At 37.7% G+C, this 25,813-nt stretch overlaps 1 long non-coding RNA gene across 1 annotated transcript in view; it reads right to left on the bottom strand.

Annotated features, from left to right (window-relative positions):
• Window positions 1-13,287: 13,287 nt before the first annotated feature.
• The window catches only part of LOC137473685 (uncharacterized), a 28,557-nt gene continuing 16,031 nt past the window's right edge, over window positions 13,288-25,813 (bottom strand). The window contains exons 2-3 of the long non-coding RNA XR_010998932.1: window positions 25,082-25,172; window positions 13,288-13,769 (exon numbers count right to left, since the gene is read on the bottom strand). This is a non-coding gene — a long non-coding RNA (uncharacterized lncRNA). The remainder of the gene's footprint in view (window positions 13,770-25,081; window positions 25,173-25,813) is intronic.

The following is a 25,813-nucleotide window of genomic DNA, read 5'->3' as shown; positions in this document are numbered from 1 at the left end:
GATGATATTACTCAATATATGTTTCTTTGAAACTCCTGAGGGATATCTTCTCAACTTTGGAATTTGTTCCTGTTCATTTTTAAAGAATTCTTCTTTGTTTCTAGGCCTTGACCGAGCAAAGCACACATTAAATGAAGACTGTCCAAAAAAAGATTTATGCAGGTGATGTTGCAACACCACTCAAATGAAATCCAAATATTCATATTAAAACCAATTGGTGATACAGGAATATTTAGGCCAATCCAACAAGAAGCTGGCAGGGTAGTTAATTTTCAGTCTGCATATAGGTGCCTATGATATTTTTCCTTTATTTGTTTTAGTGAGATTCTTTCAAATAGTTTGTTAAATTCACATTCAAAAATTAACTTTTGTTTTATTATCTTGGCTCCTACTTAAAAGGTATGTCCCAGATTAATATCAGCCAGTGAAACTAACTTGTGACTTCAGGGAGAAATACTGGTTCATGGCTGATAATCAACTTGAGATCTGCTGTCACGGACCTCTGCTCACACAGAGAATGGGAAATCACTGCATGCAAGGACTCAGATAATCAAATCTTTTCTAGGAGTGGAGCAACCAACTCATTTGCTAATAGAATTTGCCCACAGATGGTATAAATCCTGGTAATGTCTGAATTTAGTGTTAACAATGATGCTTATACCTGTTACACTTCAAGGATGAACAGAACTAAACAGAGAGGCCTAAGCCAGAGGCCAGTGTTGGAATGAGCATCCTTTTCTAACACACGTGGTTTCCAGGTGCAGCACTCTCCTGTCTTTTTTCATTTAGCATTTATGAGTGAATTGCTAAATCAATCCTTTTCCATCACAATTCATTATTTTTTTCTGCAAAATATAGTCTGTAATTCAATTTGTGGATAGCCTAAAAATATTTCTGGCACTAATGAGCTTTTTAGACATGAAAATATTCCACATTTTCTAAATTGAGGAATTACATTTCTTTAACAGGATATTTGAACTAGATGACTCATATGATCCTGAAATATTTTCATTTCAAAAACTTAATTATGAAAATAAAATATAAAGTCTACATCTATATATGGCAAATATGAACAGATATAAATATATATTTCAGATACCTTGTAATAAGCCATGTAGTGTATTGCTAAATTCTAAAGCCTGGACTTGGCTAAATTTAGGCTGTACTCCCACTTTTAAATGATTAATTTTTTGGCATGTAAAGTGTCCTGTTGAACTTCTCAGGTTTACAGAATTATAACATTTTTGAGGGAATATCTGATCCAGGCTTGTCCATTTAACTTTCCCTGGATTTTTATTATTGTACATCACTCCATAGTGAAAGACATGCATCAGTTCTTTTGCCATACAAAGTTGCTAAGAGATTAAAGTACATTGTATTGAGCAAAAAGTGAAGAGCTGTAGTCTAAATCAAGCATACTGCAATAAGGGAACAAGGGTATCATGTAAGAGGGGAGAAAAGACAAGAAGGGTTAAACATTACTTTGAATATTTGGACTGAAAATATGTTAACAAAGTGAATTTGTTTTAAAAAGCAAGGATTTTCAGTCTGAGTGGGTCCTTTAGCGGCTGCAAAGATTTATATAGTTTTAAAGCTATTTTCTAGCATTAAATGCCTTCTTTCTTAGCATGACAAGAAGCAAATAAAAGCTGTCTGATGTGCTCAGCAAGAACTTAATCCAGCTGGACAGAATGAGGTAGAAATGCAATTAATATCTCTTTACCAGCAAATATATTATGTTTTATAGAGTCTTATTTTTCAGAAATTATTCAAGTAAAGCATCCTGATCAGTATCTAGCCTACAAGACAAGATATTTTTTAACCGTTAAGAATTCTCTGAGTGATAGAATTTGAATTTTGTAGGCTCAGCTACTAAAACTAACTGGAGATTTTTGGTTCTACCTCTTAGATATCTCACTTAGAAACTGATTTTCCAGGTCAGTGCTCACACTCCTTCAAGTTATGTCTCCATTACAATTACACAAGCTGGACTGAAAACCTCCTTCTCTTGTGATCTTGGTTTTAGCAGCTTTCTCTGCACTAGGATAGCTCTTATGAAGATAGTGAGGATGTTGCTGGCCTTTCTTTTGCACTGTTTTGAACAGAACCTAAGAACTGGCATGATTTCCACCTCTATGGATATGCCAGAGGATGCCAAAGATCAGCTATCCATGAATAGCCTTCTATTTGTTATTCTTCTATTGCCTATCCTGTCTCTATGGCCCCTGCAATATGCCTTTTTCCTGTCTGGACTTTCTCTGTTCCCAGTGCTACTTCCTGGAGGAAGAAAGTTTAAGGATATTGAAGGGCTTGAGAAGAAAGTTAATGCTGAGAAAGAAAGAAAAAGGAAAGATGGTCTCTAAAGCTTTGAGTTACACTTCTTTCAAAGGTCTGAATGAAACCTTGGCAGAGCTAAAAGGCCATGAAAGGACAAAAGCCACTTGGTTTTTGTACTGTTTCTCTGTGTGATTTTTTTTTTCAAGGGTTTCAGACAACAGTCCCTGGATAGGAAAGCTTGATGGACTTTTTGTCTGGTTGCATTGTTCAAGTTCAACACTCTGCCTCAACTCCAGTACCTGTGGAGAAGGAGCGTAATTTTTGTGAGTCAGCAGTGAATGCAACTTCTTTTTTTTTTTTTTTTGTTAAATACATTTTTAACAGTGTGTCATATCTTCAGCAGACATCAACAACATAACCCCAGGAACAAACGTAACTTCAGGAATTTACATCAGACCAGAATTCAGGCATTTTCCCTTCTCCATCATTTTTCCCAGAAGCATCTAGACATGTGGCTATAAAACTAGGAGCCAGGGGATTATAAGTACTAATTTTCACTTTTTTTCCTCTGCAACTGTGGGTATTTGGAGGCAAGCAAGCCTCTAAAATCAGCAGTAACTTTCTGATGTCATCTTACAACATAGAATATCAAAAGATGATTTTTAATTCCCATGCTTAATTATCAAACAAAGGAAATTTATGTTATGCAAGTTGTTATACCTTCTAGCCTGAATTTAACATTCATAAACTACAGACTACAACTATACATGAGAAAAAAATTCATATCACACATTGTATGTTATATTCTGTGCACTTTCCATTTTTTCAACTATCCACTTGAGATAGGATTTCAAAGTCACATCTAGCCCTTCATTCACAGGGCTTATGCAGGCTTGCATTGATGGATGAAACTCATACTCGCCATGTGTATGGGAAAAAGCTCTTTGTATAATCCTCTTAAATCCTCTAGTGATGTGAGTGCAGTTTCAGCTGGGATATTCCAAAGGAAAATGGAAGATCAAATTCCAACTGCATGTGTTAATTAGATAATATTCCTTTTTGTGCAACTGTTATCTCATGGGATTCATATAAGGATAGACAAATGTGCAGTTGATTGGGATATTCACTGATTTTCTCTGGAGGCCCAAGTCCTACCAAGAGTCACATGGGTTAAGTTATCCCTCTTAATTTGCAATTAGACAAAACCATGACTTAATGTGGTAAAATGGGTTCTTTTTGTTCAAGGGGAGGTCACAGGCTGTACTGACAGGGATGCTGTAGGTCAGGCCTGAAATGTGCTGGAAGGTTTGTGAGGAGGAATCCAGCAGAGCTGCTTCTCCTACTATGGCCTGCTTAAGCAAATGCATCTCCATGGGGTAGTGAGGACAAAAACTGGAAGAGCACCAGGAGCTATTTACACAACTGGAACCATTCCATCTTCAGTCAAATGAAGCAAATAGCTGTTAAAGCATTCTCTATTTCAGCCATCCAAGAACAACACCACAAAGTGGACATCACGAGAGGTCAGTTGCCATAGGCACATAAGTGTCCAGCTGGGAGAACACCCACAGACACTGAACTTTGGGTCAGCTGGCCCCAAATCCATCTCTCTTTAGTACAAATGTTGCTGTCACTCAGCTTTGAAAGCAACCTAGGAGCTTCATGGAGGCCATCCATGTGGAGGCACTGGATAGGTCCAGCTCTGAGATGAGACAAGAAAGAGGCAAATACAATGTGCAGTTTGGACAGAGGTGGGATGTCTTGTTTTCTCACCCCAGGCTCTACAGACACTGGTTTCACTTGATGTGCTCTTCAAATCATTGTATCTAGCCTAACACAGCCTGCCCAGTGTTCAAGTCTTAGGGAGTCTTTAGATGAATTCTGGTAGGGATGGATAATTGTTGTAATCAATTCAAGAATCACAACCAAAAACTTGAGTGACACCGTCTCTGGAAGCACAACAACCTTTTAAAATCTTATCAATTTTTTCCAGTTTTGAACATAGCTAGCAGATTCTTCCTTTGCTTGACTAACTATAAGGCCCAAGGGGAACCAAAGAGAATTTCACCAAACCAGCTGGACAGTAAATTTCTACTTTTACACATTATTAAAGCTGGACTAAATGAAAGAGGTCATTTTCCTTGCAGATGCTCCTGAATATTCTTTTTATTTTAGAAACAAATTGTTAATTTCTTTTTTTTCCAATTGAATGAGGCATGAACATAAATTCCTATAATGACACAGCCATTTGGTGCCAAATGCAATAAAATGTCATGACAACAAAAGAAATTATTATTCATAAGTCATCATTTAGCTCTGTTGACTCCCTTCCTCCCAAGTAAGCTTCCCTCTGTCTCTGCCTCCAGCCTTCCTTTCTACCCTTCATAAAAGAATTGATTGGAAAAGAGCTGGAAAAGAGATTCTTAATCCAAGGCCAATGCCTTTCCCCAGGGTGGTTTTTTTTTTTTTGAGTTTTTTTTGTGGGTTTTTTTTCTGATTTTTTGTTTGTTTGTTTGTTTGTTTTTTGTTTTTTTGGTTTTTTTTGTTTTTTTCCTGGGGCTTGCATGGACTTTCTGAAGAGCCCAAACCTTTACAACCTGTCAAAGGAGAGGTTTTATCTCAGAGTCCAATGACCTAAACTGAAACACACTCACCTAAAGTACGTGTTCCACAATAGCCTCCCACAACAATTTTATGAACCAGCCAACAGAGGTCAAGACTGCTACTCTTGGGAAAACATGACCTGCATCTATGTTAGTTTGAGAAGTGATCTCCAAAATGAGCAGTTCAAGTATTTAATCTAGAAACACCTACTTATTGTAGGTCATTTTATTTATTCAGCTTCTCTCTAAGTGAATTCTACATGTATATTCAATTTTGGCTTTAGGAAACACTGTACCATGGGAGTTGTATTTCTTCAAATAAAGTATATCACAGCAGATGCAATGCAGAACACAGTCTGACTGTGATGTCACCAGGCAGTAAAAACAATATCTTCTACCCAATATATACTTTGTCACTCTCGATTGGGCTTCTTCAGATTTCTCCCTTCTCGCATTCCCAAAAAATCCTCATGTGTCTTCCCTCAGGAATTATTGTCTCACTGTATGAGGAAGCCCATACTTCAATAGCTACAATAAGAATTAGAAAATTTAGAGACATTTCAGAATAAATAAATGGCAAAATACAAATACTAATGTGTGAACACACTAATGAGACCCTGAACTGTGTGGTGCATCTGAGAAAATTGAGAAGCTTGGATTACGTTAGGTTAGATTAAATCTAAGATTTTTTTTTTTTTTTTTTTTTTTTTTTTTTTTTGGTGAAATGGTAGCACTTGATTTCTGAGCCCAGGAAATGTTATGAGTTTGGAAGGAAAAAGTCTAGTTTCTTAAGTCTGCCTTAAAGCGAAACAGAAACAATGTCTTCATTTTTACTTAGTAATAATAGAATTCATGCAGAATCTGGAAAACACAGGATCACATTTTGTTTCTAACAACAAAAAGTAATTTAAATATTTCCCCTCCCACAGCAATCCTCTCATCACTCTCAATCGTTGTTCAATAAAACAAAGTATGATTTCAAGAGAGTATGGCAATCTTATGTCAGAAATGCTGGAGGTTCCTTCAGTCTCTTGTTTGAGAACATTGATTCAAATGTACATCATTCCATATAAAAATATCAGCACTGGTTATCCCACACACCTTTTTTTAGGTGTTCACTTGGGAAGTGGTAGTTATGCTTCAATTTTTTGAATCTTAATGTATGGAAAGAGAAAGAGCTGAACCATAATGCTGCACCTGTGGCATTCTTCTAGGTGGGACGGAGTAGGTTCAAATGTCCTCGGCAGAGTGATGCGTTGAACCTCACTCTAAAATCCTGTAAAGTCCTACCTTGAATCCCACCCAGGGTTTGGTAGCTTATACTGACAGGATATTGAGCCAGAATGGCATGAGGCTGTTTTCCAGGGGCAGCTTTTTCAGGACTGTCTTTTAGGTTGGGTTGCTGGACAAAGGAACGGGTTTTCAATTTTTAACCTTTTCTGACCTGAATGGATTTACCTCTTGCACATTGTCAAACAGTACCTTCTTGTTCTCCCTCTCTCCTTTTTATTCAGTTGTGGAACTAAAATAAACAATTTTTCAGGTCTACTCTTTTCACAGCCCCCTCACAATCTTAGTGATTGCTAAGCTTAGTAATTACTATCAACCCTTTTGTGGGCTTCACACTTGAGACAGCTGCAGAAAAGTCTGGAAGAAGGAGAAGACAATGACTAGCTGCGACCATCAGCACACAAGGGTGGCACAGAGAATACCCTGGGCTGTGTCACTCAGGATCAGAGTGACAGACAGCAGGAACCCAAAGTGAGCAGGGATATAGCTGATGCTTTGACAGAAGGAAAGAGATACCAGGCACAGGACGACCTATCAGTGCTCAGGCTTGGTGGGACGAAAGGAGAGCCCTCCACTGATGCCAGTCAAGTCAGCTGCAAGACAGGGGATGTCATTTTCTTGTCAATCATTGTCATTAAACAGGACCTTGGAGAAGCAATCCAGTACCTCTGAAGAGGCTGCACTGTTCAAGAATAATATGTGATATGTTTTACTGGTTTGGATGCTTTGGAGTATGTCTGTAACTCAATTCCCCTCCTGTTTTTATGTAACATTTACTGGCTGTTTTCCCCTTCCAAACACCATAATGATTCACATGAGAAGGCCAGCCAATTTTTCTCTATTAAAAAAGAATCAAGATTATAAGGACCATAAATTTATGTAAAATGCTCAAAATGTCTCTCAGTGATCAGTTTAAAATCATCCCCACAGTAAGAAAAGACATCTCTTCAGTTCAAAGGAGACAAGGGACCATCTTGTACAATGCCTTAAAGAGCTGCTAAATTAGACTGGGTTGTGATATTAACATGTTCACATTTAACACATATGCTGCAGTAATTCCCACGAGTTGGCCTTTAAATCACTTCAGCTACTGTAGCAGAACAACCTAGTGCAGAAACAATGAAAAATTTTCACATACTACACTTCCAATGACTGTGGCAGTTGTCTCATTGCAATAAACACAGCTAGGGTCACAGTCTCAGTCTGAACAAATCTGCTGGTTAATACCATTGCAACTCTCTCTGTCAGAGAAGGTTGAAGGGTTATTTTTTATTTTGTTTATTTTTTTACATTTTATTTTATTTGGAAGTCACTGGGAAGACTGTGACAAGTCCTATCCCATTGTTACACTGCCATTAAGTCACATTAATTCCCTGGGGAATTTTTAAGAGCTTTGCTGATTCTGCATGCCCAGCTGTGTGAACAGAGCTTAAGAACTTGGGTTTCATGTGGAAAAAAATGCTTTTCTCCCACAGCTTTGTGGTAATTGACTTTGGGAAAAAGAGAACTTCAACTTTGCACGTTTTAAGTCACATAAGGAAGGCGCAGTAGTTACATCAAATAAAATTATCTGCTTCTGATAGCTGCAGTCTGGGCATATTCTTAAAATACCCACAGTCCAAGTAACTGTGATGACCATGTATTAAGCTGTGTGGAATCTTCAAGCTATGTTTACATTTTAATTGACAAAAAAGTCAATATTCACAATGTATATAGTCAAGACAACGAAATCATGCTGTACTTTCCCTGCTTCATTAAAAAAGTCTCAAGATACAGCAAAACAAAAAAATTAAAGATTCAGTGTATTATTCTTTTTTTTTTCTCAGAAAAATATCTGTAGGGGAAGCCATATTATATTGTTTTAAGGCCCATCTTTAATGAGTGGAAGTTCAGGATATTTGGAGCCTACTGGGATTGTGCTGTTTGTTTGTGATCTTACCCACATTGCTGGTTTGGAGCAGCAGGAGATGGTGCTGCAGACAGTTCTGGCATTCATGTTACAGTTTGCATCTTCACCAGAGTAACTTAAAAAAAAAAAAGAAAAGAAAAGGAAACTTATTCTAGGTCCATGTTAAAAAAAAAAGAAAAAGAAAGAAAAACCATGAAACCATGAAAAACTGTGTGAGTTCACTTAGAGATTTTTGGTCACAAGTCCTTAGTTTGTTTTGTATGTAAAATAATTAAGGTGAGACTCTTTTGATCTCTTTGCAGAAGAATATTGCAATACTAATATCACAAGGAAAGTGACTTTGCTGGAGGTAGATTTCACATTTATTTTCCCATTGAGGAGATCTGATCCTTCTCCTTAATGGCTTTGTCATTCAAGTTATTACTCTGTTGAGATCACTTGTCTAAATACAAGTGACATATTTGACTTACTATTTTGTACTCTTTATTCTGGTTTTATTCCATTTGTGGATGCCTTTTCAGAAGGACTTCAAGTACAACTTGCTTGTCCATGTTTTCAAATTCTTATAAGTCTATTTCTACAGTTTCTCACATACCAAAGGAGATAGCAATCTCAACTGTAGTGCTGTTGTATGGTAACTAATTTAACAGTAGTCATATTTGCAAAATTACCTTTCTTTCAGGCTTTTTTTTTTTTTTTTGATTTTCCTAACCCATGGCAGAAAAATTAACATAATAGAGAGTATTGAACATTTTATGGGGTGTGCTTGAATGAGTCTCTGGGAAAGGTCAGGCTTCCACAGGGCAGATCAGCCACCACTGGAGTAGGAGAAATGTGCTCTGCTTCATTCCTGTCCCACCTCATCACTTTTTTTTGGACGAGAGCAGAATTAGATTGAGTGTCCTCTCTCCAAAGGAAATTGTGAAAGCCACCAGTATGGGCAGGGGATAATAACAGTGTGGCCAATGGTAGTTTCATATAATTTTTAAAACTAATGTGCATTTCTGGCTAAAAAGCAAAACCTAACAATCCTACTCTATTATCTATTCTCAGCATTTAAGCCAGACTTCATTATTTATTTCATCTTGATCAACAGATTCTAGAAAAGCTCCTTTTAAATACAGTTGAGACTATGCCAGTATAGACCATGTTTCTCCAGGTGATGCCTCACAAAATTTCCTTCCCCTGGGCTGATACTCCACTGTCTTCTTGTGCTGCCACTTTCTTTGTGTTTCAGCTGCAGACTCTCTGGCTGTGTCTGAGTTGTAAAAATGGACAAAGACCATTCTGTGCTTCTCACCCCTGATGATATGGCATGGCCTGACTTCAGACACTGGCTCTTGCTTCTCTCCAAAAAACACCAGGATGAAAACACCCAAACTGCCCATGGGAAACGGGCATGTGCAGTCTCTTGAACTGCACCCAAGTATTGTCTGGATAACACTAAATGGCACAAGGCAAAACAGGGATCATGGCAGCTGTTAAATAACAGAGATACTGGTGTGCTCATGCTCTGACCTGTCATGGTTCTGTACACAACTAGTGTATAGACAAAATCTCTGGGGCTTGGGCCAGCTTTTATTTTTGTTGGTGAATCAGAGTTAGCCCAACAGGTTCTTTATTACTGACGAAAGCTCTTTGGAATGATGGAAAAGGTATCCTGTTACTATAGTGCACTTCAGATTTTCCTGGGAAACTTAGCTTGTGAAATTAGAGTAAGATGAAAACGACTTTGCAGTGATATTTTCCTGCATTTTTAAAAAAAAATATTATTTTTCTTTCTGTAACCTGAAGCAAAAAGTCTTGGAGTCTTCTGAGTGAAACTACTAAAACCATCTGTAATATTTTCTATTCAGCTGGAAAACAGAGAATCATTTTTCTTTCTGAGTACCATCGAAAGTGTGGCTGTCCACACAGCCTCTGTCAAGGAATAATATGGATGATCTAAGAGAAAGAAAAGCAAATCAGGAAACTGCCTGCAGAGATAAGAGGGAGGAGGATTTAAAAGGATAGTGTTTCCATAAATCAAGGCAACCAGTGACAGCTTTAAAGTAAGGGTCAAAAACATTGCAAGAGGTGTCACTTGGCTAAGAAGTTAATCCAAGTTTCCATCTCTCTGCCTTTAGTGCTTGTTCAAGTGGAAGTTAAAGATCTCATGGCATTATTTTGGGATCATAAGAGATTGATATCCTGCCCAAATTCTCTCTTTCAGCATCATCAGAGACCTTTTCACCAGTACCAATACACACAGATTTATGTGATTGCAATAAACAAAGGGACACATTTGTCTGCATACCATTGCTACAGTTTATTCTGTTCACATGGCAGCAGATAATTTTAAATTGGCACAAGAATTCTGGGTAGTGTACACTGCAAAACCCATCAGGATGGGTTTGCATTAAGAAAAAGGAAAAAACCCCATAACTATCATAGAGGATTCCAGGCAACCATGAGAACTGACGATCAGAGAGTCTCTCAATACCAACTGAACCAAATAAGAGGTTTGGCACAAATTTCTCAAAAATTCCCTGAGATACACTGTCTATGGAAAGATGCTGTCACATCTTAATAGAAATTACTATTTCCACCTCAAAAAGGTGGAATGTTTAAGCCCTTTAACCCCACCGCCCGCTCTTGGGAGTCTGAAACTAAAGAGCTGAAATGCCAACATTATAATTTAAGGACTGTGATTTTTTCATTGCTTTACACAGAGTAAGTAGCCTTTACTCCTGGGACATCCTTTAATGTAGGATTATTTCCTTGCAAATGAATTCAGTTGGTAGGTTTTGAAATGGAAAGTGCATGAGATAATTGGCCTGAGGAGGTGGCAAATGGTTCTTGTGCGTCAATGAAGCAGAAGTCAAAAACCTGTGCTGCTCCCACAGCATATCATCACCAAAGATATGATGTAAAAATGCAATTTAAAAAAAAAAATCTTTAAAATACTATGCTGTAAGTCAACGAAACTGTAGTAAGTTTAAGTATGACCCAATACTGAAACATCCTTCCTTAATTTACTGGCAGTCAGTTAAACTGCTAAAGAGCTTTAATGAATATGAGATTTATCCAGTGAGTAATTTTGAAAGTAAAGACCTGATTTAATATTTAATATTGAAAAATAGAAAAAAAAAGGTCCCACGTTCAGAAAAAATAGATATATACAAACTGAGTAGGGAAGCATGGTGCTCAGGAAGAGGAAACTGAAGGCAGTGATAATATGATTTCATTGCTGTAATGCTGCCATGAGTCTTACCTTCTATTTTCATTACCCAAATGGAAAAGGGGGGAATGAAAAAGGTTGAGGAAGTGACATTCTTCAGTATTAATGACAAAAAAAGGAAATTACTGAAAGGCACTTAATAGCTGGAAAAAAATGAAAATTCTGAGTTTGATTTTCCTCTTACACCAGTCTTATACCAGTAGACTGCTGGAAAAGTCTCAGGGCTTGATTCCCAGAATGATGATGAAGTGGAAAGGAGTTTCTTTAGGTGGCTGAGTTCCTCTCTCAGTGATTATTTGAATGCTAAAGAGATTTTGGTTTAAGTGGACTTTTGGTAATCTGCAGTCTTGCAGAGAAGCCTTTATTATTCAAACCCAAATATAAGTATTTTTTCGAAGACTCCTTTGGCTTCCACAAGCTATATTCTGACATATCCCTGTGGAGTGAAAGCTGTTCTTTCTAAAGGGAACAATACTGCAGGTGTAAGGTGGAATTTAAGTGGCTGCTCTAGGGGAACACACAAGCTGGAGAGGTTGTGATGGGGGATGCCAATTCACGCAATCCCTGGGGAGGCAACAAAGTGATTTGCATCTGTGTGAGATGATTTCAGTTTTAAAGTGAAACACATGTGTTAGTGAGTTTGAGGCAAACTGACAGTATCTTTGCAATAGAACTGGAAATTATGAGCAGCAGGAGTGGCCTGACCCTACAGAGTGCTAATGTTTAATCTACTTACCGAGATAACAATCAAGGAAGAATCAATAACCTAAAAACAGTGGGGTTTCTTCCTAGGTAACAAGCAAATAAAGGAGAAAAAAGGCTTCCTGATTGATGCTTCAGCGATTCCCCAGACCGTGGTAACTGCCTTTGCTTTGATGGCTAATTCCTGGTGGGCATTGGGAGGTGGCTTTTCTAAAAAGGTGTTGAGGTAGCAGAAGGGCTTAAACATTTGAAGACTGTTCAGCTGCAGTCATGACAAATAAATGCAGGTTCAAGACTATGATTGAAATCTATGCAACACTACTATGAAATCAATGATTTCTTACAGTGAGAAAGCTGTCAGGATTAATTCAGAAGGAAAGCAGAACACAGTCCAAAGGGTCATTACTGAAGCACTGCATGTTTGGAGTCATTAGAGGACAAATTAAGCATAAAATTATATTTTAAAATATGAAAATCCTTGCCATTAATAGCAATTTTGAATTGTAATGGAAAATTGCTAGTTTAGTCAGGGAACTTTACATTGCATGGTGATTGTAAGTCTGCTGTTACATGAGTATTGTTAATGATCTTTAAAATAGTCATGGGCAGCGCAGCTGGAGAGAGGAGGCATCACAGCTGTTTGGGAATTTATTTAAGCTCATTCGATTGCAATGAGTACCAGAGTGGCTACTGCCACCTCACTGATGAATGTCTCACTGTAAATAAATCCCCTGCAATTTCTTAAGTGTTGTTTTCTGTTATCCAAGAACAGAGGGAAGCAGAAGAGTGTCAAAATGTCAGTAGGATGTCAGAGAGAAAATATTACCTGTCCTATCTAAAGAAATATATTACTTTTTATAGAAATACTGTGTTAAAAGTGACTCTTCAGAAAAATTATATTTCTTTTAAAAGCTTTTGGGAAAGCATTGTAAAAGATTTAATAAGATGATTCACATGTTTGAATAAATGAAAATTAATATAATAATATTTTTTAAAGAATGTTATTGGGGATAGAACAAAAAAAATTACTGTTCTGAGAAAAAAGTTTTATTCTTAAATGGAAGCAAGAGCTCTTTTGAGCAGGGAACAAAGAAATCAATTGTTCACAGTTATCTGCAGATCACAGAGCATTTTCAACAAGAACCATAATTCCCATACTGCAGGTAAGGTAAATTGACCTCATTGCCACTTCTCTGCAAGTCCAGGATTAGGGTGGGAGCAGAACTGGAACGTTTGGTCTCTCCAGGAGAATGAGACTAAGCTGGCTTAACAAAGCTGCTTTTCAGTAGAGCCAGGTGTCTGTTCTCTGTGACAGGGACATCTCTGGGTTGAGGCACCTTGCAGGTTGGAGATCGCCCCATTACACTGCAGATCACAGCACAGACTTCAGGTTCCACATGGAAAACTACGGCTTCAAATCACAGCCTGGTGGTCCATATGTCTTCCCACACTGCTGCTCAGAGTGTTTTGTGCAAATTTGTGTTCTTAGTCATGAAGTTGTTCCATTTTCAGCTTTACACTTTAGTTTGTGTCCCTAAACCTCTGTGTGCTCCTGCGTCACATTTGGTGGGGACAGACCATTCCTGCTCTCCTCCAGGAGGACACAGGTCAGTGTCCCTCCTGGGGACAATCACATTTCTGGAAGATGTTCAGATGTTTGTGAGGAAGGAAGGTCAAAATTTGCCTCCCCCATCACCAGGTGGGTGGGAATGGATGGCAGGCAGCTGTCATCTCTACTAGCCAGAACTAAGCAGAAAGCAATCAATGTCTGTAAGAAAGACAGACATGCTCTCAGGGAAAATGTGGACCTGACTGATTCCTGCCCTGTCCTGGGAGCAGCTATGCACTGCTCCCTGCTCAGGCTCACATTGGCTTTAAAACTGAGCTCAATTCAAATATTTTTGTTCTTTTTTTTATTTTTCTTTAATAGTATCTTTTGTAAAATTTAATTCCATTATTCAGTTCCTATCTTCCAGGACAGTTCAAGTAAGCTGGCTGCATTACTCAAGTCAGGCTTTGCTTGGTTGGCATTTCTGTCCCTGGGGCGTTTTGCTGGATTACTCCTCCTGAGCCTGTGCTGCTGAACCGTGGGGACTGAAAAGTGCCAGAACAAATGCAGGAAGATGTGCCAGCTCTTGGTACACACCAGAGAATCCTGAAGCAATAACAACATTTGGCAGAAACAGAGACATTGTTAATAAAGCAAGCCACTAAAATCTGTGTTTAATCACCAGAGCACCATCTCCCCAATTGCAAGAGAATTTTCAAGTAAGAGGAAAACTGGAAAGGCAGCTTAAAGTGTCACACGGAGTGGGAACAAAGTATGTGATCAGAGGTTTAACTCCTTAAAGCAGAATTTTGCTTCCTAAGTCACTTTCCTTCTACAAGCTGGAAAAAGATCATGCTCAGATGTGTTTTTACCACAATGTGAGTGAAATGGACATATTTCAGTTAAGTCCCCAGACACCCTCTAAACCATGCTCGTGTTGAAAGATTTTTTTTTAAATATGGAAGTAAAAAACACCCATTAATGCTACTTCTGCTGGTTGCCAGCACAGATTTCTTTCCTACAGATCATTATCTAATAATTTGGGTGGGATAGCAGAGTCACTGACAGGTCTAGTAAAGACAGCTCCTTCTTTTACTCTGAATAATCCACACTAACATTCTGCGTCAGATTTGTATTTGTCTATAGGTCTAATTTATAACTTCCCACCACACACACCACTGAAAAGGAAGTTTCATACTTAGAAATTGCTGCAATAGCATAGGAATGCAAAATAGTCAGCAAGATATGACAGATACAAAGGCCATACTGGCAAGTTTCTAATCTTCCTCATTTCACAAGAGTGTTTTGTGGGGGTATTGTTTTGTTTTCCTTTATTCCTTCCAGGTTAGGTAAGACAGTTGTTGATTTTAAGGTATGCAAAGCACAAGACAGCCGGAGATGTGAATGTGCCACTCTAAACAGAAATGTGACCCCTCGTTTTCCATCCCAGATCTGCAACACTGTGACCATGGCTTTTGAGAATCACGTACTCATCTGGGATTAATCAGTGTTGCTCACTGAAGACTGGTAAATTTACAGCTGAGGATGGAGACCCTCTTCTAAGACATTGGCAGTACAATGATTACTTTCCACTGAAACACAGTGTGCAGTTGTGAAATGTTTGCCAGGTAAAGTTGAAAAGAGTAAATAAAGTTATATATGTGTAATCCTTCAGCTAGACAGTTTTATAGGCCAGGTTAGGTTTCTAGGATCACTAATAAAAACGAATTATATCTCCCAATGAGTATCTTGGTAAAATTATAGTGAACTGTCTAGGTGCTCCTGCAATCAAGGAGACAAATACACCATTTTTTGAATGTGGACTTAGAAATGCACAGCAATAAAAAGCAGCATTTTATACAATCAGAAGTTATTCTTTGCCCAAAGTACTTCCGAAAACATTTTAAGTCTTCTTTAATTTCTTGGGAAGCAACTGCATGGGCAACTGGCTCCTTCCCAGGCACTCTTTATATTAATGCTCCATTCACAATTTACAATTTCCAAGGCTTTGACAAGTCATGAAATTTAGTAAGGACACATCTAAGTTCCAGCTGACCCAGAAATGTGAGCTGCCATTCACTGTGCTGAGTTCTCTTGCTCCACTAATCATCTTTATTTTCCTGTGATTTCTGCATTTTACTGAGAGTACATGTAGGATGAAGGACCACACACAGTTCTTCCTCCTAGGAGGAGACTTAATAGTCTCTTCTATGTTTCCTAATGGTTTGTGACTATTGCACTGCTAAGCCACAAAATGTTGCCTTAAATTAGGGTAACACCTCAGCCCAGGCATGCCTAAACATAATTAGGTTGTTCAGATTTTCACAGATGAATATTGTTAAAGCTGTGAGTTCTTCCAGGTTACAACAAGCTAACTTAAACAGAAATGTTGCCAAACATTCCCAAGAAAAATCCAAATTGAACAAGATACAAGGTTTCTCCTCAGAGCTGTTAATGTAGTTCCCATCTTCACCATTAGATTCCAACAGAGTTCCTCCATGCTTTGTGTTCCTTCTCTCTGAATGTGTTCTACTGTTGGCTTGTGGGGTTTTTTTTGTTGTTTATTTGTTTGTTTTTATTACCATTCAGTTTTCAAACACCTGAAGTACATACATTGGAAATATCAAGCACTATTTCCAGGCAGACAGAAAGAGGCACAGAGTGAACTCAAATCACATCAAGCATTTCCAAAAACCTCTCAGTGTCAGAAAGTAAAAACACTGTGCTCATGCTGCTCAAAGAAAAGCTTGTAGTTCCTAAATACAAAAATCCAGAGGAGCAAGAACAAATTCTTGGCTAATTTCTGTATTTTTCCCCCAGAGGATTTTGTGACCTTGCTGATTAAAAGCTGAGACTGTGGGGAATAGGGAAAAAAAAAAAAAAGGACAGAATCCTGACCCTTATAAGCACCCTATGCAGCTGTAAAAATGAGACAGCACGGGATAAATCTTGTTCAGTTACAACAAAAAGATTGTTCATTGGTTTTACTGAGTTAGTTGCCTTGGTATTAAAAAAAAAATCCAACTAGGCCTTGATGTGAACAGCTGTCTCCCAAGTACACACTTTGCTTTCCAAAAGTTGCATTGTGTTATTTTACATAATGTTAGCTTTTCTCTTCAATTGCATAAATGCACATGGACAGAAAAGGTTTCATGCAAATGAAACTAAGAACACATGTTGCATTAACACAAAAAACTGTGCTGGTCCATTTTGTTTCCAAAGGGATCTCTCCACACCTGCTATTACTTCCATCAGACTAAGACCAGACTCCCATCATGGACAGCATTCCGCTTGGAACTGCTTTCTAACAAGTCTTTAGGCAGCAAAATACAGCACTTTTGAACTGAGCACCTTCTAGGATGTTTTTTGACTGTGGAGCACAAAGCCAAAACCACGGGTCAGCTGGTCTCGAGGGTGTGAGCATGGAGTGCTACCAGCTACCACTGTCCACTGCTGACTTGCATGGATACACTCCCAGCTGTTCTCCTGGATCTGAGTATTTGAACAAGGATAGGTGGAAAGCCTGTCCCTCTGCAGGCCTATTTAGAACTATCAAAAGACTGGCATGAATAAAATTTAATGTAGTGCAGATTTTAGTTGTATAAAATGTGTCTAAATTTAGGAACATATATGCACACCTTTATATGTTCAGTAGGTGTCTAAGATCTCATAATTATTAACAGAGATTTTGATAGACTACTGTTGATAGCACGTGAAAAAGCCATTCAGCTCCTCTGAGAGCAGACATTTATGCCATGAATCATTTGCATGATGTATATGCATCTCGTGCCACACAAGACATGCTGCTTATCAGATGATACAGAACAATGGGGAGATGTATGACAGTGGCAACTGAAGCCTGGCTGAGATTCTATGAAATATTTCAAATGGGATTAGATTAGATTAGATTAGACTGTATTCAATTAATTTACCTAAATGTGGGTGTCTGAGACCAGTTGAAATGCTGTAGGGAGTCTGAGATTTTTACAGGACTACGAGATACAACAAAAGACTCACAGGGGTGCCACGTCCTTCTCAATAGGCAGGGAGAGGCCAAACAGCTGCCACAAGGAACCTGAAATGCCACCAGACATCAAACCAGACTAAATCCTGTGCTAGGTCTCCACTGACTTCTATGACAGAGAGAACAATGTCTCTCACAGACCTGAAGATACTTACATCACAGTCTCCTAAATTTAGGTGTCCAGATTTAGACCTGAGACCTACAAACTGCTAACTGCCTAGCTGTTAACAGTTTTTGTTTTCTCCCAGTTTTCAAATTCAAAGTAAAAATTTGGGTTTTTTTTTATTTTTCATTGTATGTGACAACACTATCCTGGTTTAGGTCATGGAAGTAACAGTAAGGAAACTTCTGTGATTCCTATTCAGAATATCTATCAATTAGTCTCTGAAAATAATTTCATCTTGTTCTGGTATATATTTTCTTCTCTAGTTTTTCAGCTCGATATAAGTAATACAATGATTTTTAAGATGCTAAAGTAAAAGGATAATACCAAGATAGTCATTCAATATTCTAATTAAAAATGCATGATGGTAAAATGTGGCAGATGACAGCTGACAGATTGCCCATAGGAAAGGGCAAACGTGATCATTGATAGGTGTTGGATCTCGTACACAGAGCTATGAATTTAGCCTAACAGAAGAATGAGATCTGGAAAGGCATGAAAGAGAAAATTGTGCTGCTTGTCTCTAATGTGAGGAAGAACACTGGTTTAATAGTTTCCCTGAAAGGGTCATCACCAGTGGAAAGAGAGATCTAAAAACATGAACCTTTGCTCAGGGTTTAGTAGTCTTAATGGCTACAAGCCAGAATGGTCTGGAATCACGTTAACTAATTACAAGAGAGAATGTGACTTAAGTTTAAATTATTCTATATTAGTTATAAACCTACGGTACAGACAGATGTTTGCTATGAATATTCTTTGCTTTGCTGAAGCTCCATCACTTATTCCCTTATACATTCCAGTTACAAAGCAAAGTTTTCTGCTAAAGAACTCTTTCTAGTTATGGTACTGTAAAACTGCTCTGAGTTTTTCTACTTGCATGAAGTAAGAGTGTTGTTTACCACAACAATTTCAGCTTTATAGAAATAATTTTCTGTGTGTTTTTGCAGCAGATAGGTTTATGTCCATGATACAAAAATGAACATGAAATTGTAGAGGAGAGGTAAAGAAATTGGCTAAAGTTCTCAGCTCTTTATCTGAAATGTTCAGCATAGCAAGCCTGCAGATGCTGTACATCCCATGGAACACTTCTCCAATTCCCATTTGTTTGTTTCCATTCTTCTAAAGTTTCATTTTGTTTTGTTTACCTTAGATTGGTTTGTATGGAGTTTTATCCATGTACCAGATAACAAAACTTTAGAGTGACCAGACATAAAAAAAGTCAGCCAAACTCCAGTCATCACCACTGAGTGAAAAAATTCTCCAAGTGAAAAGACCAGAATAATTGTTTCAGGCAAATGAAGCATAAAGCTATTAGCTTGGCTTGCTGTGCTAGATTTCTGAGGACCATATGAAACAATCTTAATTTAAGGAAAATAAGTCCTAGACAGTGGAACTGCTTATCCAGTGACTGATAAGGGGCATTGGTTGACTCTAGGAATGTACAGTAAGATGATGTGTTTCCAATACTTAGTTCTCCAAGACTTTCAGGTGTCAGTATTCATTAACTCTCTGTGAACACAAAATATTTCATAACAAAGTAAATTAACTGAAGCTTTCCAGAGCCTCCACACTCAGAAAACCATCATTAAAAATGCTTTCTTTTGTGTTTTAAAGACACTTGCAGCATTATTCAACTCCCTTTATGTGTAACAGACTGCACTCAATGGATTATATTGTAATGGGTGACCTGAGTCATCTTCTGGACCTGTCAGTGCACAGAGGGAGTCTAGACTACAGTACCTATAAAATCCCACTATATATGTGAGGTGAACAAGGTAAACCTTCTCACCTCCAGCCTGGAGTTCAGGGTCTCTCAGCTCCAAAGAAAGCCCTTCACACTTGATATACCCTAAAACCACTGTTTTTTTGGTTTTGTTTTGTTTTGTTTTTAATAAGGCACAGAATATTAAAGTACTTATTTTACTGTGAATTTGTGGTGCAGATCCATACCCTTAGGATTGTGTATGGAGGCAATGTTCTACTGCTAGTGACTATGTTACCAGTGCTTGATATTTAAAAATACTAAGCTAAAGGTAAACAAAAACCAGAAATGTGATAGCTATCATGATATGCAAAAAGTAGGTTATACATTCACTCAAAAATGAGAAACTGTATCAATGTTATTGTGTAAACATTTAGATAATGATAGACTCTAACCACAAAACAGGAAAAATCAACTTCCAGATTAAAAAAACCAAGTTCCAGTTAAATGGCTTACACATGGATTTCAATTAATGTGACCTTTGTAGGGTTTAATAGTTCAGACTCTTCTCATTAAATCGTGTAGCATTTTGTTGTTACAACAGAGAATTCAAACTCCTGTGTTGCCATTGGAAGTACCTAAAGAGGCATTACCATTTTTATTGCAAACATTTAAATAACCTCTGTAATGGGTCATTTGTTAGCTCACTGCTCAGATATCAGTCTGTTCCTTGCTCTAGTTACAATGAGCAAGGATCTGTTTTCCAGGCTTTTTCTGAGGTTTTACTGGGCTTTGCAGTGTACAAATCTTGTGACCAACACAGTGTTAAAAGTATGCATTTACAAATTACTCATGACAAATGTACTTGATCACATCATGCGGGAAAAAAAAAAAAAAAAAAAAAGAAGAGAGACTTTGTTTCTTTTAGAATTATTTATTTGGACAAAAGTTTTTGCTTTCAGTAAAAAAGTTTTAAAGTTTTTTGTCTCTTATTATGTGGAAAAATAAGCTATTACAGAACTTTGAATTTTTCATTTAAGCCTGCTTCTCACATTCTTGAAGAAGTGCCAAATTGACATCCCAGAGCCTGAAATAGCCCTTTCATACACAATGTATACAAAAGCTTCACAGGCCTCCACAACTACATGACTTAGACTTGAGCCCTTCTGTAGCTCAGATGTGTCTATGGTGAAAAGACTATTTTCTGCAAGTACTTTGGATGCCAGTGGTAGAGTATCTCTGGTATCTTAGCACCATCCTGCTGAGGATTTACTCAGTGTGCTAGGCCAACGTACATCAATTTGAAGCCAAGTTGACTGCCCTGATCCTTTTACTGGAACTCTTTAATTTAGGGTGTGTGTTGTATCAAAATTGGCACTTCAGAGGAAAAAAGTTCCATGACCCATTAAAATGCCTGCTAAAACAGTAGTGGGCCATCTGATTTTCACTGCTTTAAAATAGGAACACAAAGAGAGTGTGAGATGTCAAATGCTGCTAAACCTAGAACCTGAAATATCAGCTAGCTAGGTGATGATTGTTTTGATAATTAGACCAAGGACAGTAAGTTCTTGAAGCTGCTCAATCTCAGAGATATTTTATCTAAGTAATTTAATTTATATGTATGGAACTAAAGTCTCACTAAAGTCCCTGAGTAGATAAAGGTTTTAATAATTCTGAAGAATACATAACAGCCTAACCATGTACAACGAAATTCCTGACTATTGTTCCAAGTTCTACTCATGTTCCAAAAACTTTGTAGAAGAAATTGTGTCATTAGCCACCCTGATGAAAGGAAAGGATTGTAAAACTCCTCCACAGTGATGGGAAGAGATAGGAATATTTCTAAATGGTTCTATAAATACAGAGTATTATCAATAACCTTTACAGTCACTTCTGCTCATTATAGTAAAAGCACATCTAGTTGTATACATTAAGGAGAAAATAGCATCTTTATCCTTTAAGATAATATTGTTCAGTCACTGAACCTCTTCTCTGAAGCTTTTATACTGCTTGGGGCACATTAAGACCCTTAACCTTTCTCCACTGATGATCATATGAGCATTGTCCTAAGTGATTAAGACTCACAATGATGCAGGGAAATGGACAAATAATATCTGACAGATTGGAAGAGAAAAAGTCTGAGTTGGAGGAAGTGCCTTATCACCCAGCTCACAGTCCCTGCCTGGATACAGGCTTGGAGTGCCAACACCATATTCCAAAAGAGCTCTGCTTTGGGAGAAGCACCCTAGTCAAGAAATGCATTGTGGTATTTTACTGTTTTTATCACTTCCAAGTGGTTTTTATACACCTGATATTTAGTTTGGCTTATGAAGAAAGACAAAGCAAGACCAAATGAAGTAAGAAAGGAGCAAACTTCCCTCATTTGCTCCTACTTTCAGACACAGGTAATGTGTTTGGGACACGTTACTGTTTCTGGACACCTGGCTGGTCAGATCTGCATTTGCAAGTAAATGCACTGAGACAATGGATGTGATTTGCCTTTTTCTTTATGCAAAGCATCTTCAATCCCACATTATACTAGAAACCCTTAAATTACATTTAACATTAGACATCGTGGACGTTCACAACCTTCTCCTGCAATTTGTGAAATTCTGCTCTGTGTCCCCTCGATGTAAATAGGAGCTTTTTTATCATTTATAGAAGATAACAAAGGATGAAGTTGTTCCTGTTGATTAGAAATTCCATCAGTGGCTGAAAGAATATCTAAAAATAAAAATACCCTTTGATTCACAAAGGAACATAGTAGTGATGCTTTAGGCACTCAAATACAACTGCAATCAAACTAGAGCATTTGTAATGTTTTTTTTAGAGAATTCTTGTATTCTCTTTTAATATTTCCTACCAGGACTTTTGTGTGAAAACAGAACATGCATGTTTACTGTGGAATTGGACATGCCTGAGTTACAGAACAGGTTTTCCTCAACAAGACTTTAGTGGGAAATATTTTAACACATTTCACTTTAAGCTCATTTAAATGGTTGTGTGCAATTCTGTTTATTCTTTGGAAGGTAAAAAAGAGGGAGGTGGGTGATGATTTCAGATCTGTATCAACCCAGGAATTCAAAGCAGTTGTCTTTGTGAGTCCTCTGAGAGAAGGTAATCACCACCAAACCAAGTCTCTAGGGCTGGATTGAGTAAGGTGGGAATCAAGCTCACCTCCCCCATTTCTTTGGGGGAATTTCAATGAAGATAAGAGGATTTAGAAAGTTTACCTGCAGGCCCATCTTAGCAATATATAAAATAGAATCATTTTCCATTAAAAAATTTTTAAAAATTTAGTCAGGTCAGACCAAATGTATGTTGTAGTCCGTTTGGAAAAATAGCAAGTATTAATGCTATGTGAACAGTGACTATTTGGCAGCAGCATGGGAAACAGTCATGTATATTTTTCATCAGTTAGAATACAATTCAGTCATTGTACCAAAATTCAGGTTCAATTCAGAAACTGTGGTAATCAATTTAAACACAGTAATTTAAACCTTGTTGTTTAAATCCTCTTCAACACTAAACGTCTGAAATTCACAGTTGGGGCATTTTTGTTCCTCAGTGCACATGTTGCCATTCTTGGGACTCAGGCATCAAGAGCCCTTGTATCAGAAGATGGACTTCACCTTGTTGAATTCATCTCCTGCACATCCTCACCCACATACTGTCACTTCTACAGCTCCAGTTGTCTGGGTTTTTTTCCATCCTAGTTTTCCAGCTGGAGCACTTTTCAATGCAATGAGCAGTTCAGGGTTTATTTCCCTGAGAAAAGTGTAGTTCTAATTCATGAATTGCCTGTTACCATCTAGGAGCAACTCCTGTTTCCTTCAGACCTTGATCCAAGCATTGGAATTTAGCAAGAGCATACCATTGCTTTCAATCCCCTAATTCCCCTCAAAATACAGACCCTGCAATGAACTTACTTGCAACACTGATTTATTTGGGCTTTTTGCTTGAATATGTATTATGTACTCCCTCAGATTTATCTAATCATTTTGAACTCTGGACTTAATAGGAAGACAATAGGAAGAACTTACTTGCAACACTGATTTATTTGGGCTTTTTGCTTGAATATGTATTATGTACTCCCTCAGATTTATCTAATCATTTTGAACTCTGGACTTAATAGGAAGACAATTTGTATTCCAGCTAAGCAAAAGAATAAGATACTTAGTTACAGAACTGGAAGCATCTACAAAATAAATTTATAAAAATAAGGAAACAATCTTAAAATGTGTCTTATCCTAGCTGTCATATGGGAGGGTATTTCTAAATTAGTGAATGGAGGAGTTCCTGAATGAATTTATTCTTTCACTGCGTTTCTGTTTTTCACTTACATTTGAGGATTTTCTGCTGAGCGCTGACAAAGTTACAATCTATGTCTCAGGAATCCTTTTATTTCTCTACTGTTTGAGAGCCCCAGGAATAGCATGGCCTTTCTTCAATCTCCTTACTGTCTATCAGAATGCAGAAGGAATGTTCCTAAGCTTATTTGAGAATAAATCTCTTTAGGTACTGAGGAATCACGGAGTGATGGTTCCTCTGTCCTGTTTACCTTTTCTGTCAGGAAATCAGCTGAACTGCAGTGATAAAAATGAATTACAGTAGTAAATCTACAATGTACCATTCTGTAAGCTACATATCATGAGATGTTTTTGGCACAAGAAGCCATTTTATTTCTGGTTTACTGGCATATTATAGAGACTGCATATAATACATTAATACACTTTTGGGGCTGGGTCACTGTGTCACAGTCCTATTCAGGGAAGCACTTAAGCATCTGTCTAATATGAATCATGTGCTTGGGTCCCACAGGTGCCAATGGAAATTAAGTAACTACTCCAGTGGTGACTTGAACAGAGATTTATTCTTAAACCATGTTTCTATAATAAAATGTTTTCCTTTAAACTAATAGAGGATGGAATAAACTAAAATGAAATGCTTCCCATGCAGGATTTTAGTTGTTTTTTCTGCTATTTTTTGAGTTTGGGGTTGGTTTTCTTTTAAGAAACTTTTTCAGAACATGTCAAAGTTTCCTATTCATTAAATATGTTTGTCTGCAATTATGCAAATATTAACATTTACTTAAAGCCTCTGAGATAGATAACAGTTGCTATTTGTACAGAGATGAATCTGATAATCTTTCACTGAAAGATTTTCACCTTCATTTCTGAAAAACATTGATTATCAGCTCATAGCAATGGCACTTTGTATATCTACAAATCATAATAACATAGCCAAGGTCTCTAATCCAGATGCTCTTTAAAATCTTACACAACCTCTTGTTTTTCTTAAAAAACCTGGGGCTTTTGGAGTTTACCTCTATTCCATGCTCAAGCCTGCCTCCAAACTTGTTTCATCTCCACTGTAAAACTGTCTACGGCTCAGCCAAGCTGCTGTGAAATGTTAGGCCAGAAACCATTTCTGCCTCTACTTGCTTTCCCAAACTTACTCCTTACATGAAAGGAGCAAGTCCTCCTTTTCAGACAAAATTCTGGAAGCAGCAACCCAAAAAATTTCCAGTTTCTACTTTGCAGCTTTCTGTTTTCATCTTCCTCTTTTACTAATATCCCTTTTTCTCTTCCAGTTGTCCCATCTCCCTCTCTCCTTCAGCCCATCCCTTCCCTCAGACTTACAGAACTTTTCCATGAGGTCTCCATCAGGGAACTGGTTTTCTTGTTCTCAAGAAACAAGCAGCACCAAGTTGGCATTCTCCTGTCATGTCACCTCCCAGTTTTAATCAAAAAAACTTTCAAGAATGTAAAAATGAAAGGAAAATTAATTATGTTTCCAACCAGAAGCCAGAATTAGTTCAAGAACTGTATTGGAGAAATAGGTGGTTCTTATTCCATTTCCAGGCTAGCAGGGAGCCTGGGTCTCATTTCAGAGCTGGTAATTTCTAATGCTTTTGGAAAAAACAGACAGCCTGCTGTTCCCAGTAATTTTTATAATATTTTCCAGCACTGGAAATTGTTGACTAGTGTGGCCTTTGAACAAAAACATTCACTATGCTAAATTTAGGCTACAGTCCTGTAGAAAGTGTATTTTAAAAGAACAATTACTAGATCAGAACCAGTTTAACCACCAGCTAGATCAGAATAAGTCTTCTTTACTAGACTTTCAGAAAGTGTTCTCTTCTGGAAGGAAAGATACAAGCAATTTGTCCAGCTGGTACCTTTTATCTACACCATAGACTGAGTGCTTTAGAGGGAAATAGTTCTGAGAAGTGCTTTTCCCTTGGTCTTGGCATCAGGCATTAATCACAGAAATTGCATGGGTTTAAAAATAGAGAGTTTGCCAGACTGGGGAAGACCAAATGAATGAATGTACAACTCCAGGAATGTGTCTACAGAAAAGAAGAATTTTGG

This window comes from Anomalospiza imberbis, chromosome 5, assembly GCF_031753505.1.
Source record: "Anomalospiza imberbis isolate Cuckoo-Finch-1a 21T00152 chromosome 5, ASM3175350v1, whole genome shotgun sequence".
In the NCBI taxonomy this organism is placed as follows: Eukaryota; Metazoa; Chordata; class Aves; order Passeriformes; family Viduidae; genus Anomalospiza; species Anomalospiza imberbis.
This window is presented reverse-complemented; position numbering and strand designations above follow the sequence as displayed.